This window comes from Arachis stenosperma, chromosome 6, assembly GCF_014773155.1.
Source record: "Arachis stenosperma cultivar V10309 chromosome 6, arast.V10309.gnm1.PFL2, whole genome shotgun sequence".
NCBI lineage: Eukaryota > Viridiplantae > Streptophyta > Magnoliopsida > Fabales > Fabaceae > Arachis > Arachis stenosperma.
Genome location: NC_080382.1, coordinates 97943017 through 97957027, shown reverse-complemented (window position 1 = coordinate 97957027; position 14011 = coordinate 97943017).

Here is a 14011-nt window from a genome sequence, read left to right as displayed (position 1 = left end):
TCACAGTATAGAGATTCCTTTAAGTGTCAGAGGAAAAGAAGAGTAGAAGACAGAAGTAGAAAATTCGAACTTGTCCAAGAAGATGGAGTTCGAATTTTGCATTAAGGGATAGTGTTAGTCCATAATTAGAAGGATGTGAGAAGAAGGGAAGTGATTTTCGAAAATTAAGTAGAAGATTTTGAAAACATTTTTGAAAAAAAAAACATTACTTAATTTTCGAAAATGAAAGTGGGGAAGAAATCAAGTGATTTTTGAAAAAGATTTTGAAATTAGAAATCAAAAAGATTTGATTGAAAACTATTTTGAAAAAGATGTGATTAAAAAGATATGATTGGTTTTAAAAAGATGTGATTGAGAAGATATGATTTGAAAACAATTTTAAAAGATATGATTTTTTAAGAATTAATGACTTGCCTAACAAGAAAAGATATGATTCAAACATAAAACCTTCCTCAACAGAAAAGGCAAAAAATGTTCAATCAAATCACTAATTGTTAGTAAGTATCTTTGAAAAAGGAAAGAAATTGATTTTGAAAACATTTGATGAAAAGATATGATTGAAAAAGATTGATTTTGAAAAACTTTGAAAACTTGAAAAAAATTGATTTGAAAAACAAAATCTTCCCCTTTGTGCCATCCTGGCGTTAAACGCCCAGAATGGTGCACATTCTGGCGTTTAACGCCCAAACTACTACCCTTTTGGGCGTTAAACGCCCAGCCAGGCACCGGCTGGCGTTTAAACGCCAGTCTGTCTTCTTCACTGGGCATTTTTAAATGCCCAGCTTTTTCTGTGTGATTCCTCTGCAGTATGTTCTGAATCTTCAATTCTCTGTATTATTGACTTGAAAAGACACAATTAAAAATATTTTGGGATTTTTTAATAAGGAATAAATCAAAATGCAACTAGAATCAAATAACAATGCATGCAACACCAAACTTAGCAGTTTGTATACTACTGACACTAACAAAATGAGAATGCATATGAAAAAAACAAAAAACACTCAAGTCAAGAGAATTCAAGGATCAAAACAAGGAAATCATCAAGAAAACAACTTGAAGATAATGAAGACACATGCATGAATGCAATAAGAACAGAAACATGCAATTGACACTAAACTTAAGATGAGACTCTAGACTCAAACAAGAAATATTTTTGGATTTTATGATTTTATAATTTTTTTGTGTTTTTTTTTTTCGAAAATTATGTAGAAAAAGAAAATAAAGGTATCAAAATTCTTAATGAGAATTCCAGGAATCATGCAATGTTAGTCTAAAGCTTTAGTCTAAAGGAATTAGACATAGCTAGCTAAGCTTCAGCAGGACATTGCATTCAAGAGCTAAATTGATGAGGATCAATCAGCTTTGGTGATGACAAGAACATCACCTTGAAACACTAGAATTCACTCTTAAGAACTCTGAAGAAAAATACCTAATCTAAGCAACAAGATGAACCGTCAGTTGTCCATACACAAACAATCCCCGGCAACGGCGCCAAAAACTTGGTGCGCGAAATTGTGATCAATACAACTTCACACAACTAACCAGCAAGTGCACTGGGTCGTCCAAGTAATACCTTACGTGAGTAAGGGTCGATCCCACGGAGATGGTGGTATGAAGCAAGCTATGGTCATCTTGTAAATCTTAGTCAGGCAAACTCAGATATATATGGTGATGAACGAAAATAACATAAAAGATAAAGATAGTGATACTTATGTAATTCATTGGTAGGAACTTCAGATAAGCGCATGAAGATGCCTTCCCTTCCGTCTCTCTGCTTTCCTACTGTCTTCATCCAATCCTTCTTACTCCTTCCATGGCAAGCTCGTGTAGGGTTTCACTGTTGTCAGCAGCTACCTCCCATCCGCGCAGTGAAAGCTAATGCACACACTCTGTCACAGTGCTGCCAATCACGGTTTGGTTCCCTCCCCTACCGGAGAATAGAATAACTCTTTGCGTCTGTCACGAACGCCCAGTAGGTTACAGGTTTGAAGCACGTCACAGTCATTCAGTCATTGAATCCTACTCAGAATACCACAGACAAGGTTAGACCTTCCGGATTCTCTTGAATGCTGCCATCAGGTCCTGCCTTATACCACGAAGACTCCGAAGAATCCAAGAGATATTCACTGAGCCTCAGATGCTTGTAGAACAAAAATGGTTGTCAGTCACCTGTTCATGGGTGAGAATGGTGATGGGCGTCAATCATCACCTTCATCATGTGAAGAACAAGTGATATCTTGGATAAAGAACAAGTGGAATTGAATGGAAGAACAATAGTAATTGCATTAATACTCGAGGTACAGCAGAGCTCCACACCTTAATCTATGTGTGTAGAAACTCCACCGTTGAAAACACATAAGAACAAAAGTGATCATTGGTTTCGGCCCCAGAGAGGGAACCAGAAGAACCAAGATCTGATCTAAGAACTAGATGTCCAAAGATGAAAAATACAATAGTAAAAGGTCCTATATATAGAGAAACTAGTAGCCTAGGGTGTACAGAGGTGAGTAAATGACATAAAAATCCACTTCCGGGCCCACTTGGTGTGTGCTTGGGCTGAGCAATGAAGTAATTTTCGTGTAGAGACTCTTCTTGGCGTTTAACTCCCATTTTGGTGCCAGTTTGGGCGTTTAACTCCCATTCTTGTGCCAGTTTGGGCGTTTAACGCTGGGAATTCTGAGGGTGACTTTGAACGCCGGTTTGGGCCATTAAATCTTGGGCAAAGTATGGACTATTATATATTGCTGGAAAGCCCAGGATGTCTAATTTCCAACGCCGTTGAGAGCGCGCCAATTGGGCTTCTGTAGCTCCAGAAAATCCACTTCGAGTGCAGGGAGGTCAGAATCCAACAGCATCTGCAGTCCTTTTTAGTCTCTGAATCAGATTTTTGCTCAGATCCCTCAATTTCAGCCAGAAAATACCTGAAATCACAGAAAAACACACAAACTCATAGTAAAGTCCAGAAAAGTGAATTTTAACTAAAAACTAATAAAAATATAATAAAAACTCAACTAAAACTACCAAAAACATACTAAAAACAATGCCAAAAAGCGTACAAATTATCCGCTCATCAGCATGGCATATCCATGAGGCAGATTACCAGCTCTTTGGCAACTGTCACAGTTACGCACAAACTCTCGGGAATCTTTATAGAGAGTAGGCCAGTAGAAGCCACATTGGAGGACTTTAGTGGCTGTTCGCTCACTTCCAAAATGTCCTCCATACTGTGATCCATGGCAGTGCCATAGGATCCTCTGTGCTTCTTCTCTGGGTACACACCTGCGGATCACTCCGTCAGCACATCTCTTAAAGAGATATGGTTCATCCCAAAGGTAGTACTTGGCATCTGAAATTAATTTCTTTTTCTGCATGTAACTGTACTCTTTGGGTATGAACCTCACAGCTTTATAGTTTGCAATGTCTGCAAACCATGGAGCTTCCTGAATGGCAAAAAGTTGCTCATCTGGGAAAGTCTCAGAAATCTCAGTAGAAGGGAGGGACGCCCCAACTACTGGCTCTATTCTGGACAGATGATCAGCTACCTGATTCTCTGTCCCTTTTCTGTCTCTTATTTCTATATCAAACTCTTGCAGAAGCAACACCCATCTGATAAGCCTGGGTTTTGAATCCTGCTTTGTGAGCAAGTATTTAAGAGCAGCATGGTCAGTGTACACAATCACTTTGGATCCTACTAGGTAGGATCTAAACTTGTCAATGGCATAAACCACTGCAAGTAATTCTTTTTCTGTGGTTGTGTAATTCTTGTGCATCATTTAGAACACGGCTGGCATAGTAAATGACATGCAGAAGTTTATTATGCCTCTGTCCAACACTGCACCAATGGCATGATCACTGGCATCACACATTAATTCAAATGGTAATGCCCAATCTGGTGCAGAGATGACTGGTGCTGTGACCAGCTTAGCTTTCAGGGTCTCAAATGCCTGCAGACACTCATTATCAAAGATAAATGGAGTGTCAGCAGCTAGCAGATTACTCAGAGGTTTGGCAATTTTCAAAAAATCCTTGATAAACCTTCTGTAAAATCTGCATGTCCCAGAAAGCTTCTGATTGCCTTTACATTGGCAGGTGGTGGTAATTTTCAATTACCTCTACCTTTGCCTTATCCACCTCTATTCCCTTGCTTGAAATTTTGTGCCCAAGGACAATCCTTCAGTCACCATAAAGTGACATTTCTCCCAGTTTAAAACCAGGTTAGTCTCTTGGCATCTTTTCAGGACAAGTGATAGGTGGTTAAGACAGGAGCTGAATGAGTCTCCATATACTGAAAAGTCATCCATGAAGACTTCCAGAAATTTCTCTACCATATCTGAAAAGATAGAGAGCATGCACCTCTGAAAGGTTGCAGGTGCATTGCACAGACCAAAAGGCATTCTCCTATAGGCAAACACGCCTGAAGGGCAGGTGAATGCTGTTTTCTCTTGGTCCTGAGGGTCTACTGCAATTTGGTTGTAGCCTGAATAGCCATCCAAAAAGCAGTAATAATCATGGCCAGCTAGTCTTTCTAGCATTTGGTCTATGAATGGTAAAGGAAAATGATCCTTTCTGGTGGCTGTATTGAGCCTTCTGTAGTCAATACACATGCGCCACCCTGTGACTGTCCTTGTGGGAACCAGTTCATTTTTTTCATTATGAACCACTGTCATGCCTCCCTTTTTGGGAACAACTTGGACAGGGCTCACCCAGGGGCTATCAGAAATAGGATAAATGATCCCAGCCTCTAGTAATTTAGTGACCTCTTTCTGCACCACCTCCTTCATGGCTGGATTTAGCCTCCTCTGTGGTTGAACCACTGGTTTGGCATTATCCTCAAACAGGATCTTGTGCATGCATCTAGCTGGGCTAATGCCCTTAAGATCACTTATGGACCACCCAAGAGCTGTCTTGTGTGTCCTTAGCACTTGAATCAGTGCTTCCTCTTCCTGTGAATTTAAAGCAGAGCTTATAATCACTGGAAAAGTGTCACCCTCTCCCAGAAATGCGTATTTCAAGGATGATGGTAATGGTTGAGTTCAGGCTTGGGAGGCTTATCCTCCTCCTGAGGAATTTTCGAAAATTCCTTACTTCCTCTAGTTCTTCTTGATCAGGTTGAGCATCTTTGAAGATGTCCTCAAGCTCTGATTCTAGGCTTTCAGCCATATTGATCTCTTCTACCAGAGAATCAATAATGTCAACGTCCATGCAGTCTTCTGGTGTGTTGGATGCTGCATAGCTTTCACAGCATTCAACTTGAACTCATCCTCATTGACTCTCAGGGTTACTTCCCCTTTATGTACATCAATGAGAGTTCGTCCAGTTGCTAGGAAAGGTCTTCCTAGGATGAGAGTTGCACTTTTGTGCTCCTCCATTTCCAGCACCACAAAGTCAGTTGGAAAGGCAAATGGCCCAACCTTGACAATCATGTCCTCTATTATGCCTGATGGGTGTTTAATGGAACCATCAGCAAGTTGGAGGCATATCCTGGTTGGTTTGACTTCTCCAGTCAACCCAAGCTTTCTGATAGTGGATGCAGGTATTAGATTGATGCTTGCTCCAAGATCACATAGGGCTATCTTGGTGCAGGCGCCTTCTAATGTGCAGGGTATCATAAAGCTTCCAGGATCTTGAAGCTTTTCTGGTAAGCTTTTCAAAATGACTGCACTGCATTCTTCAGTGAGAAACACTTTTTCAGTTTCTCTCCAATTCTTCTTATGGCTTAAGATCTCTTTCATGAACTTAGCATAAGAGGGTATTTGCTCAAGTGCCTCTGCAAACGGAATCTTTATTTCAAGAGTCCTTAGATAGTCTGCAAAGCGGGCAAATTGCTTATCCTGTTCCGCTTTGCGGAGTTTCTGAGGATAAGGCATCTTGGCTTGAAATTCTTCAACCTTAGATGCTGCAGGTTTATTCCTTACAGAAATGGTTGAAGAGGCCTTGTTAGGGGGATAATCATCAGAACTCTCAGGTGCCTGATTCTCCTTGGGCGTTTGAACGCCAGGAGTGGATGAAGTTTGGGCGTTAAACGCCAACTTCTCCCCCTTTTCTGGCGTTTGAACGCCAGAACTGGGCAGGGAATGGGCGTTTAACGCCAGCTTTCCTCCCTGTTCTGGCGTTTGAACGCCAGTATTGGGCAAGGAATGGGCATTTAACGCCAACTTTCCTTCCCTTTCTGGCGTTTGAACGCCAATAATATTCCTCTCTGGGCTCTTACTGTCCTCAGAGGGATTTGAACAGTGGCTTGGTCATCCTCTGTCAACTGTTCCTTAATTGACTTCTTGCTCTTTTGAGCAGTGGCATTCAGTGTTTCCCACTCCTCAGTTGAACTGCTTGACATTCTTCTGTTATTTGTTTAGATATTTGCTGTTTTGCTTGATTCAACTGCAGTTCTATGCTCTTGTAGCAACCTTAGTATCATGGAGCATTTCTTTAAATTCTGCTAACTGTTCTGTCATCAGGAGCAATTGTTGATTAAGCTCATTCATCTGTTCTTGAGGATCAGGATCATTGACTACTGTCATGACCTCCTCCTTTGGAACGAACTCATTGCTAGAATACAAGTATTGGTTTCTAGCAACAGTGTCTATGAGCTCTTGAGCTTCTTCAATTGTCTTTCTCATGTGTATAGATCCACCAGCTGAGTGGTCTAAAGACATCTGAGCTTTTTCTGTAAGCCCATAGTAGAAAATGTCTAACTGTACCCACTCTGAAAACATTTCAGAGGGACATTTTCTTAGCATACCTCTATACCTCTCCCAGGCATTATAAAGGGATTCATTATCCTCTTGTTTAAAGCCTTGGATGTCCAGCCTTAGCTGTGTCATCCTTTTTGGAGGGTAAAAATGATTCAGGAATTTTTCTGATAACTGTTTCCATGTCTTTATGCTTGCTGTAGGTTGGTTATTCAACCACCTTTTTGCTTGATCTTTTACAGCAAATGGAAACAGTAACAGTCTGTAGACATCCTGATCTACCTCTTTATCATGTATTGTGTCAGCAATTTGTAAGAACTGTGCCAGAAACTCAGTAGGTTCTTCCTCTGGAAGACCGGAATACTGGCAATTTTGCTGCACTATGATAATGAGTTGAGGGTTTAGCTCAAAGCTGCTTGCTTTGATGGGAGGTACACAGATGCTACTCCCATATGCAGCTGTACTGGGGTTGGCATAAGACCCCAGAGTCCTCTTGGACTGATTAATTCCACTTAAGTCCATGATGGACAAAAGGGAAATGAGAATAATTGCAAAGAGATAAATTTTGTTTATTTTTATTTTTTTATTTTTTTTTTGAAATAACCGGAAAAAAAGAGAAATTTAAAATAAAATAAAATAAGATAAAAGAAAAATAAAATAAAATTCGACAATTAAAAATAAAATAAGATCAAAGCAAATTGAGAACTGAATCAATTAGTGAAAAAAAAGATTTTGAAAACAGCAATTAAGAAGATATGATTGAAAAATTTTTATGAAAAAGATTTGATTCCTAAAAAGAGGAAAGAGAAAAACACAAAAAGACACCAAACTTAAAATTTTAGAAAATCAAACACTAATTTTTTCGAAAATTTTAAAGGAAAAACACAAAGAGGACACCAAACTTAGAACTTTTATGAATCAAAAAGGGACCAAGAACATGCAAAAATCGAAAATAAAAAAGAAAAACAAAAGCATGCAAATGACACCAAACTTAAAGTATGAAACTAGACTCAACTAAAAGACTCTAAACCAACAAAAAGAAAACAGTCCTAATCTAAGCAACAAAATAAACCGTTAGTTGTCCAAACTCGAACAATCCCCGGCAACGGCGCCAAAAACTTGGTGCACGAAATTGCAATAACACTTTTGCAATCCCGCACAACTAACCAGCAAGTGCACTGGGTCGTCCAAGTAATACCTTGCGTGAGCAAGGGTCGATCCCACGGAGATTGTCGGCTTGAATCAAGCTATGGTTATCTTGTAAATCTTAGTCAGGAGATCAGAAATTATCAGGATTGATTGTAAAAAGCAAAAGGGCATGAAATGGTTACGTGTACTGCAGTAATGGAGAATGGGTTGAGGTTTGGAGATGCTCCATCTTCTGAATCTCTGCTTTCCTACTGTCTTCTTCATCAAACACGCAAGGCTCCTTCCATGGCAAGCTCGTGTAGGGTCTCACTGTTGTCAGCAGCTACCTCCCATCCGCGCAATGAAAGCTAATGCACACACTCTGTCACAGTGCTGCCAATCACCGGTTTGGTTCCCTCCCCTACCGGAATAGAATCACTCTTTTGCGTCTGTCACTGACGCCCAGTAGGTTACAGGTTTGAAGCACGTCACAGTCATTCCATCATTGAATCCTACTCAGAATACCACAGACAAGGTTTAGACCTTCCGGATTCTCTTGAATGCTGCCATCAGGTCCTGCCTATACCACGAAGATTCCGACTAAAGAACCCAAGAGATAACTACTCAATCTAAGATAGAACAGAGATGGTTGTCAGGCACGTGTTCATGGTTGAGAATGATGATGATTGTCACGGATCATCACATTCATCCGGATTAAGAACAAGTGTTATCTTAGAATGGAAGCAAGCATGATTGAATAAGAAACAGTAGTAATTGCATTAATCCATCAAGACACAGCAGAGCTCCTCACCCCCAACCATGGGGTTTAGAGGTTCATACTGTGGAAGAAACGTATACAAAATGTTATGAGGTCATCCGGTTGCATAAGGTACTGATTACAAAGTCAAAAGGTCCTATATGTAGTAAACTAGTGTCCTAAGGTTTACAGAAATGAGTAAATGACAGAAAAATCCACTTCCGGGCCCACTTGGTGTGTGCTTGGGCTGAGCAATGAAGGAATTTCGTATAGAGACCTTTTCTGGAGTTAAACGCCAGCTTTCATGCCAGTTTGGGCGTTTAACTCCAATTTTTATGCCAGTTCCGGCGTTTAACGCTGGAATTTCTGTAGGTGACTTTGAGCGCCGGTTTGGGCCATCAAATCTTGGGCAAAGTATGGACTATTATATATTGCTGGAAAGCCCAGGATGTCTACTTTCCAATGCCGTTGAGAGCGCGCCAATTGGGCTTCTGTAGCTCCAGAAAATTTGCTTCGAGTGCAGGGAGGTCAGAATCCAACAGCATCTGCAGTCCATTTTGGTCTCTGGATCAGATTTTTGCTCAGGACCCTCAATTTCAGCCAGAAAATACCTGAAATCACAGAAAAACACACAAACTCATAGTAAAGTCCAGAAAAGTGAATTTTAATTAAAAACTAATAAAAATATACTAAAAACTAACTAAAAGATACCAAAAACCTACTAAAAACAATGCCAAAAAGCATACAAATTATCCGCTCATCATTATTGCTAAGCCTGTTTCTTCCACCATTATTAAAGCCTTGTTGGGGCTTTTGTTGATCCTTTCATGAGAAGTTTGGATGATTTCTCCATGAAGAATTATACGTGTTCCCATAGGGCTCACCCATGTAATTCACCTCTGCCATTGTAGGGTTCTCAGGATCATAAGCTTCTTCTTTAGAAGATGCCTCTTTAGTACTGTTGGATGCATTTTGTCATCCATTCAGACTATGAAAAATCATGTGACTTGCTGAGTCAACATTTTATTCTGAGCCAATATGGCATTCAGAGCATCAATTTCAAGAACTCCCTTCCTTTGAGGCGTCCCATTACTCACAGAATTCCTCTCCGAAGTGTACATGAATTGGTTATTTGCAACTATGCTAATGAGTTCTTGAGCTTCTGTAGGCGTTTTCTTTAGGTGAATGGATCCACCTGCAGAATGGTCCAGTGACATCTTAGAGAACTCAGATAGACCATAATAGAATATATCCAAAATGGTCCACTCTGGAAGCATGTTAGAAGGACACCTTTTGGTCATCTACTTGTATCTTTCCCAAGTTTCATAGAGGGATTTACCATCTTTTTGTTTGAAGGTTTGAACATCCACTCTAAGCTTGCTCAGCTTTTGAGGAGGAAAGAACTTAGCCAAGAAGGCCATGACCAGCTTATCCCAAGAGTCCAGGCTATCTTTAGGTTGTGAGGCCAACCATGTTCTAGCTCTGTCTCTTACAGTAAAAGGGAAAAGCATGAGCCTGTAAACTTCAGGATCTACTCCATTAGTCTTAACAGTCTCACAGATCTGCAAGAACTCAGTTAAAAATTGATAGGGATCTTCTGATGGAAGTCCATGAAACTTGCAGTTCTGTTGCATTAGAGCAATTAGTTGAGGTTTCAGCTCAAAATTGTTTGCTCCAATGACAGGGATTGAGATGCTTCTTCCATGTAATTTGGAATTTGGTGCAGTAAAGTCACCAAGCATCCTCCTTGCATTATTATTTTCGGCTGCTATCTCCTCTTCCTTTTCGAAAATTTTTGTAAGGTTGTCTCTGGATTGTTGTAATTTAGCTTCTCTTAGTTTCCTCTTCAGAGTCCTTTCAGGTTCAGGATCTGCTTCAACAAGAATATTCTTGTCCTTGCTCCTGCTCATATGAAAAAGAAGGGAACAGAAAATAATAATAGGGATCCTCTTTACCACAGTAAAAAGATTCCTTTATGTTAGTAGAAAAAGAAAAGAATAGAAGAAGGAGAAGAGAAAAATTCGAACTCAGAGAGGAAGAGGGGGTTCGAATTTTAAGATGAAGAGAAGTGTTAGTAAATGAATAAATAAATAGAAAGAGATGAGAGAGAAGAGTTTTTCGAAAATTAACTAAAATAAAAGAAAAATATTAAAGTTAAAATTCAAAAATTAAGAAAAGGAATAAAATTAAAATTAAAATTTGAAATAATTAGTTAAAAAAGAATTTTGAAAAAGAGGGAGGTAATTTTCGAAAATTAGAGAGAGTAAAGTAGTTAGGTAGTTTTGAAAAAGATAAGAAATAGTAAAACAAACAAAAAGTCAATTAGTTAGTTGAAAAAGATTTGAAAATCAATTTTGAAAAGATAAGAAGTTAGAAAAGATTTTGAAATTGATTTTGAAAAAAAGATATGACTGAAAAAGATATTTTGAAAAGATATGATTTTTAAAATTAAAATTGATTACTTGACTAAGAAGAAACTAAAAGATATGACTCTAGAATTTAAAGATTGAACCTTTCTTAACAAGAAAGTAACAAACTTCAAATTTTTGAATCAATCACATTAATTGTTAGTAAAGTTTTCGAAATTTTGAAATAAAGATAAGAAAAAGATTTTGAAAATAAATTTTAAAAATTTTCAAAAATAATAAAAAATGAAAAAGATTTGATTTTTGAAAAAGATTTTGAAAAGATAAGATTTTTAAAATTGAAAATTTGACTTGACTTATAAGAAATAGCTATGTTTTAAGATTTTTGACTAAGTCAACTCAAATTTCAAAAATTATGAGCAAAATAAGGAAAAGATATATTTTTTTTTTAAATTTTTAATGAGGAGAGAGAAAAACACAAATATGACCCAAAACATGAAAATTTTTTTATCAAAACACTTAATGCATGCAAGAATACTATGAATGTCAAGATGAACACCAAGAACACTTTGAAGATCAAGATGAACATCAAGACTTATTTTTGAAAAAATTTCAAGAAAAGAAAAACATGCAAGACACCAAACTTTGAAATTTTTCATGTTTAGACACTATGAATGCAAAAATGCATATGAAAAATAACAAAAAAAAAAAACACAAAACAAGAAAATATGAAGATCAAACAAGAAGACTTACCAAGAACAACTTGAAGATCATGAAGAATGCAATGCATGAATTTTCAAAAAATGCATAAATTTTAAAAACATGAAATTGACACCAAACTTAAAAATTGACACTAGACTCAAACAAGAAACATAAAATATTTTTGGTTTTTATGATTTAATTAAATTTTTTTTGTATTTTTCGAAAATTATATTTTTGAAAAACGAAAACAGAGAAAAAATTTTTGAAAGATTTTTGAAAACTTTTTGAAAAGAAAATTACCTAATCTGAGCAATAAGATAAACCATCAGTTGTCCAAACTCGAACAATCCCCGGCAATGGCGCCAAAAACTTGGTGCACGAAATTGTGATCATCAACAATGGCACCAAAAACTTGGTAGCGCTCTCAAACGTGAATCACACTTTGTCACAACTTCGCACAACTAACCAGCAAGTGCACTGGGTCATCCAAGTAATAAACCTTACGTGAGTAAGGATCGATCCCACGGAGATTGTTGGTATGAAGCAAGCTATGGTCATCTTGTAAATCTCAGTTAGGCGGATTTAAATGGTTATAATGTTTTAGAAAATAATAATAAATAAAGCATAAAATATAAATAGAGATACTTATGTAATTCATTGGTGGGAATTTTAGATAAGTGCATGGAGATGCTGTGTTCCTTCTGAATCTCTGCTTTCCTACTGCTTCATCCAGTCATTCTTACTCCTTTCCATGGCAAGCTGTATGTAGGGCGTCACCGTTGTCAATAGCTACTTCCCATCCTCTCAGTGAAAATGGTCCTCTACGGTTTTCCGCATGGCTAATCAGTTGTTGGTTCTCGATCATGTCGGAATAGGATTCATTGATCCTTTTGCGTCTGTCACTACGCCCAACAATCGCGAGTTTGAAGCTCGTCACAGTCATTCAATCCCTGAATCCTACTCAGAATACCACAGACAAGGTTTAGACTTTTCGGATTCTCATGAATGCTGCCAATGGATTCTAGCTTATACCACGAAGATTCTGATCTCACGGAATGGAAGCTCGGTTATCAGGCGAGGGTGACCATGCGTCGTGCATAAGGAATCCAAGAGATATACACTCTAGCTCTCGCTTGTAGAACGGAGGTGGTTGTCAGGCACGCGTTCATAAGGACGGATGATGATGAGTGTCACGGATCATCACATCCATCAGGTTGAAGTACGAGTGATATCTTAGAACAAGAATAAGCGGAATTGAATAGAAAACAGTAATACTTTGCATTAAAACTTGAGGTACAGCAGAGCTCCACACCTTAATCTATGGTGTGTAGAAACTCCACCATTGAAAATACATAAGTGATGGTCCAGGCATGATCGAGAGGCCAGCTACCATGAACGTGATCAATAGTCTCCTAAGATGAAGAATAGATTAAAACTGATACCAAAGATGTCTAATACAATAGTAAAATGTCCTATTTATACTAGACTAGTTATTAGGGTTTACAGAAATAAGTTTAAATGCAGAAATCCACTTCTGGGGCCCACTTTGGCGTGTGCTTGGGCTGAGCTTGAGCTTTGCACGTGCAGAGACTTCTTTTGGAGTTAAACGCCAAGTTGTAACGTGTTTTTGGCGTTTAACTCTGGTTTGTGACGTGTTTCTGGCGTTTTTCTCCAAAATGCAGCATGGAACTGGCGTTGAACGCCAGTTTGCGTCATCAAAGCTCGAATAAAGTATAAACTATTATATATTGCTCGAAAGCTCTGGATGTCTACTTTTCAACGCCATTAAGAAAGCGCCATTTGGAGTTCTGTAGCTCCAGAAAATCTATTTCGAGTGCAGGGAGGTCAGAATTCAACAGCATCAGCAGTTCTTTTTCAGCCTGAATCAGATTTTTGCTCAGGTCCCTCAATTTCAGCCAGAAAATACCTGAAATCATGGAAAAACACACAAAATCATAGTAAAGTCCAGAAATGTAAATTTTGCTTGAAAACTAATGAAAAACATCCCTAAAAGTAGCGAAATCCTACTAAAAACTACCTAAAAACAATGCCAAAAAGCGTATAAATTATCCGCTCATCACCTCACTTTCCTAACTCTTGGAAATTACGTAGCTCCAACCCCAAGAAAATCATAGAACATGTTTACTATTATAGAACAATTACAAGTTTGATGCTTCTATTTCTACTTCAAATTCTTAGCAGCTAAGGTTAGATCAGTTTCATTGAGCATGCATCTTGTCTTATTATCTATTTTCCTTTCTTATTTATTTCTATACTTTTTTCATATAAATTAATAAATTATTATTTTGTTAGGAGGCCAAACTAGGTAAAATATAAAAAGACAACAACAGTACATAACTTAAATTACA